Source organism: Mytilus galloprovincialis, chromosome 1 (genome assembly GCF_965363235.1).
Source record: "Mytilus galloprovincialis chromosome 1, xbMytGall1.hap1.1, whole genome shotgun sequence".
NCBI classification, from domain to species: Eukaryota; Metazoa; Mollusca; class Bivalvia; order Mytilida; family Mytilidae; genus Mytilus; species Mytilus galloprovincialis.
Genome location: NC_134838.1, coordinates 64,119,372 through 64,125,192, shown reverse-complemented (window position 1 = coordinate 64,125,192; position 5,821 = coordinate 64,119,372). Strand labels below are relative to the sequence as shown.

General features: G+C 32.2%; 1 long non-coding RNA gene across 1 annotated transcript; it reads left to right on the top strand.

Annotated features, from left to right (window-relative positions):
• Positions 1-456: 456 nt before the first annotated feature.
• LOC143081307 (uncharacterized) lies at positions 457-3,807 on the top strand. Its single transcript, XR_012979964.1, has 2 exons — positions 457-739; positions 2,850-3,807. It is a non-coding gene; the product is annotated as an uncharacterized LOC143081307 (long non-coding RNA).
• Positions 3,808-5,821: the final 2,014 nt, after the last annotated feature.

Below are 5,821 nucleotides of genomic sequence, written 5' to 3'. Positions count from 1 at the left end.
GTTTCTCGTTTTTTATATAGATTAGACCGTTGGTTTTCCCGTTTGAATTGTTTTACACTAGTAATTTTGGGGCCCTTTATAGCTTGTTGTTCGGTGTGAGCAAAGGCTCCGTGTTGAAGGCCGTACATTGACCTATACTGGTATTACATTTTTTAAATTGTTATTTGGATGGAGAGTTGTCTCATTGGCACTCACACCACATCTTCCTATATCTAAGTATTGTACAGGGGGTACTTTTAACATTTGATTAAATCTTTTAGACATTTAATGCTGTATTTTAATGGACATCATATGTTTTATATTGTTCTGTCTTGAGTCTATTAAAGTTTGTTTAAAATAATTATATATTATAAAGTGTTAAAAATATCTCGCTAAAATTGGCTTTGACAATCAGGCGCCAAATTAGGTTCTACTCTGGCGCTAAAACGTCCGATTTGTTTCGCTCAAATGTCCTATCAATGCGCTAAAATGTCCTCCGCCGGTTCTTTCATGTCTTTATTTGGTCTTAAACTGTTTTAGATATGTAGATATGTTGAAGTTTTCGGAGATGAAACATGTACAACTTAATAAGACTGTTTGTTATCTTTGAGTCATTTGTTTTTAATACAAGGTCTCTTAATTTTGCAGAAATCAGAGCAGCAGTTCTCCTTGAAGCAATATTTGAAATTCAGGATCAAGAATCTAAAACTGAAAAAGACACAATAACATCAGTTGATAATGTTACAAATGAGACCCAAAGGTACATATATATATATATATGACTCAGACGTACTTAATATATATATATGTATACAACTCGTCTAAACATCAACCCAACAATGTTAGATCTGTAAATTTGCTTTCGCAAATATATATATACATATACATTAGCCCATTTACAGGCGATAATAAATAACAAAGTCAATAGGGGTTTACAGTAAAAAAAAGATTTTGTTCATCTGATCGTCTGTCTGTTTTCTATTTAGAAGAAAACATTTTAAAACCGGAAAATTGGATTCTTTTTTTTCTCCAAAAACATTCAAATCCTTTTTATTAGTGTTATAGTGCATTAAAACGTGCATGTCGCGAGACTCAGGTACAAAATGTAAAGTGGTTTCGGAGGTGCGATTCGGGCGCAAAAAAATTTGACAGTGTTGACGTCTTTGCCAGATTTACAATAATAAATTGTTTAAGTTGGTGGCGTCTCTGTCAGATTTATTTGTTTGTGTGTTCAGTCAATTGTGTTTTGTGTCTGTGACGTATGTTTACACAGATTTGGCTGCTGTGTCCAAACTATTCCATCCCAGCTCCTTTGTTCTTACAGGGGTGATCCGAGCCGGATCCACCCCAACCAGCTGCAGATCACACCAGTTTGAGTTTTTTTTGTTAGACTCTTGTTATGCATGCTTTCCTTTGTTCTGTAACATTTTGGCGGGAATGTCAAATCCACTATAAAACTTATAATCAATTATACGGAAAATACTATCTATCAAAATTCACGTAAAAAATCCAGTGTATATGCTGGGATTCGTACTCAAGACCTTAAGCATATCAAGCCACGACACATACACCACTTCCTCAGAACGACTTGATACGAACTAATTGTTATTTAACATACTTAAAGGAAGAAAGATATGTATATAAGTGGGGCGAGTTGGCAGACCTTTATTAAGTGGGGTTTAAACCTTTTTTGTTAATAAGTGAGTTGTCAGACTGATTGTTTATTTGATTTTATTTTGTGGCGTTCTAAACTAGATTTAATGAATTGTAAATGGCTTTTCGTCTAATCTAAATAAGCTAGGATGTAATAAGTTATCCCACTCGGACTTGGTGTGTCAGTGTTAGATGACCCTCAGGCATCCAGACATCGGGGTGATCTTACACTGGCACACCGCGTCTTTGTGGGATAACTATTAATTATCACATTAACAAATTCAAATAGATATAAGAAGACACGGTATGAATGCAAATGTGACAACGATCCACCATAGAGTAAATAGTATCAAAGGTACCAGGATTATAATTTAAAATACGCCAGACGTGTATAGTGTAAAGGTACACATTTATTGGTCTCCATACGACCTTGAGTCAAATACAGTATAGTAACTTTAAGCAATAAAAGACCCCGACATGACAAATGTAAAAAATTCAAACAAAAAAAGAATGTCCGGTTTGATTTAGGTACAAACCAATAAACATTAGAATAAATACCATATACAGCAACAATCAAACGACAAACTCCAAATTTTAGGATCCTGACTTGGGACACCTACAGAATAGCAATATGGCACTGGAAACATGTGTCAAATCCTATCCTGGAAGAGTGGTTTAAAAGTACAACATAAGTACAAACTAAATAATTTAACTCTGTTGAAAAGAGATTCACTAACCAGATCGATACAAAGCACACGAAAATGAGTAAACAGTACATATTTAAGATCGTTCGCAGTTAATGAAGCTACACGTAGTTCAAAGCCAAATACAACTAAAACAAACATCATTTATCTAAGACTAAAATATCTGTTTGGGTTGATCACTTAATTTGATATAATTATGGAACTATAATTATTACCAACTGCTTGACAACAGAGACGTTTAGATACCCATGAACCATGGTTAAACCCACCATTTTTATCGGAAAACGCGTGTTCCATGTTTTCCATGACAAGAGTATATCAATTGTTTCTTTCCGTTCGTTGTTTGATATAGTCAATTTTTTTTTATTTTATCAGTTTTTATGGACTTTTACCTTTTAGCTTATCCGAAGTTCAGTATTTTTGTTGATTCAATTGAATGTGTATAATTCTCTTTCCTTATGTATATAAGGAAAATAATCAAAATAATACAATTTAGTTTTTATTTCGTTTCAGTATTGATCAGAGGCATCACAGAAGAAGAAAATAAGAATTACTGCAAACAAACAAAAACACTGCCACTTACTAAGTCTGTGATTTGTAAAGGGAAACCACATAAATTGCCATGATAAAGACATAACCCGACGTACCATAAAATAGCCAAGTGCTAAACCATCACATTATATGTCAATAGTATTAATGGAACAGAGCAAAGACTCCTTGCTTTCAAATTATTGCGAGGTGTGCGTACTTGAACGCCTCAGACGGACTTTTTGATACAAATGTGCACCGGTCAATCACTTAATGTGAGATAGCTTTCACAAGAAGACATGATTTATTTATTACTTGTTGGTGTTTAATGTCACGTTCAGCTCTATTTGGTTTATGGTCATATCGTGGCGGTCAGTTTTTGTATGCAGAGGCAGCTGGAGTAGAGATCCACATAGCTTCGACAGGAAAATTGGTAATTCTAGTCAATTGAGTTTTTGTAGAACTTATATGTCACATGCTAAGTTGGATACTAGGATAGTGGAACTAGAATAACTACTTTTACCATTCGGACTTGAGGCCCTCTTTTTCACTATCGTGGACTACCAGAATTTGAATTTGTTAAACAAAATTAATTCCTATGAAATCTCTTATTTCGTGTCCATTGTAGTACATAGTAAGGCTCACACTACGGTAAGCGAGTATCAGTATACCTAATTCACCTCAAAGCTTGAAGTAAACTGATTTAAATACGTTCAGCAGGATGTGAATTAAACAACAAATTAGACGCATTTTCAATTGGCGAGGAAATTTTTGGACATTTCGTCAGGTCGGAACATTTGTTTTTATGACTTTGTAAATGTTAAATTGTTTGTCTATAACGTAGACATGGTAGGAGTCATTTTTTTTTTTTATTATTATATGTTGCATTGTATTTAAACTTTTTCAAATTTTCAAAGGAAATAAACATATTTTTTTTCACTTTTATTTTGTTACACCTTATGTTTGCTCAGGAGATTTATAATCAATTGATTTATCAAGAAAATACCCAACGTATTCTCCTCCCTTTAAAAAGGAATACAACCAGAAAGCGAAACCTAATTTGTGTCATTAAGTGACCCGGAAGGTTATTCCTAATTTATAGTATCGAACATAGAAAACTTACATTATTTCGAGATATATGAATGACAAAAGAGTTATATATTGTATTATCATATACTTAGACTAAATAACATATGATTTTTACTGTATGATAATAGCATTAAATTAAAGTATTTTCCATATTTTTCGAATTGGTGCTTAGCGGGCTGATATGAAAAGTTTATCACATGCTTCGATTGTTATCACATGCCTTTCCGTAACGTTATCACATGGCATTCCGGTGATACTCGGCAAATTCCGGAAAATACACCTCAATGCTACGTTTTCAGTGAAAAACATTACAAAGTAGTGTACAAAACAATTATTTGAATACTGGAAGTATATTGTGTAAAATAATTAAATTGTATTAAAAAAAACAAATTAAAAAAAAATTAAATAAATGCATTTTTTAAGCTTTTCTGAAACTTTATTTAGAAAGTTACTTTAAAAAAGTTGACTTTTCCAAACAATGTTCATTATGTATATTGTTGAATTATTTTTTTGTCGATTCGTCCATATTAAAATGTGTTTTTTTTCTCTGTTGAGGCATATGATAGAAAGATTTCATATTGACTATCAAATTTTGGGTCCGACGTCGGTGAACTTTTTACTCTTTCAACTTCTTTTCGGGAACCACGTAGAAGGATCAATATATGAATCTGTTATTTTTTTCTACTGTTGAAGCATATGATAAAAAGATCATAACATGTCATTTTTCATATCGCATGTATTATCAGCCCTCGGTCAATATCAGCCCTCGAGCCATGCGGCTCTTGGGCTGATATTGAACCTAGGGCTGATAATACATGCGATATGAAAAATGCCATGTAATAATCTGATATTACAACTAAAGTTTGCGAGAACATGATATATATATTAAGCAAAATACTAATATCATAGATATTTGAAGTATACGAGGAAAAAATAAAAAGAACAAATGGAACTTTATTGTCTATATATAATTCTATACATGCGTGGTCTGTCGACAAACTTGATGCATGCTTCATTTCCGTTTTTAAAAATTACTATTGAGAAATAAAGACATTTTTTTTGCATTTACTAAAGTAAGTAATATTTGTTGGTGAAGATCATCATTGCATTTAATATTTATTATTTTGGGACACGCACTTCTTTAAATTCATTATTATATTAACATTTTTTTCTTTCTAAATCTTCCAACATATAACTGTTGAATTCATGTTTGCTTTTTTGGTTTCATTATTCGATCCTCTAAATGAAAACATCTTCTGTTTAATAAATAGATGGACTTTGATGAAAATGGTGTGTACATGTATCTCTGTTCGCAACATCGCTGACATTATTTATTCGCTCATTTGTTTGATAAAAAAAAAACAAAGGTAGATTGATATACACACAAGTGAATGCTGTCAGTTCTTCGTATCTTATCAAGAAAGGGAAGAACATCATGATAACATTAACGGTACCAATTTTTCTGCACCACATGCGCATTTCGACAATACATGATCGTGGCTAAAAAATGTAAAATCCAAAGCTTATATAAAAGATGAAGAGCTATAATCCAATATTTCCAAAAAGTATAGCCATAAATTACCCGCTGATTGGCATGAAATGATAATGCAATAATTGTAATAATTACTTTCACTTTCGTCTTTGCAGTCCTTTTTATAGAAATCAATATATGAAAGAAGAACAATATATATAATCTTACAATTGTACATTCTCTGATTGGTTATATTTAATAATATGTGATACTTTGAAGAAAGTTAAAGATATGATATATACCCGTTACTTTTGTATTGTTTGCAGCTGTTGTACATGTTTTAGGATCTCTGAAATGTACATAGAAATGTTAGTGCAATATTTAAATCTTTGGATAA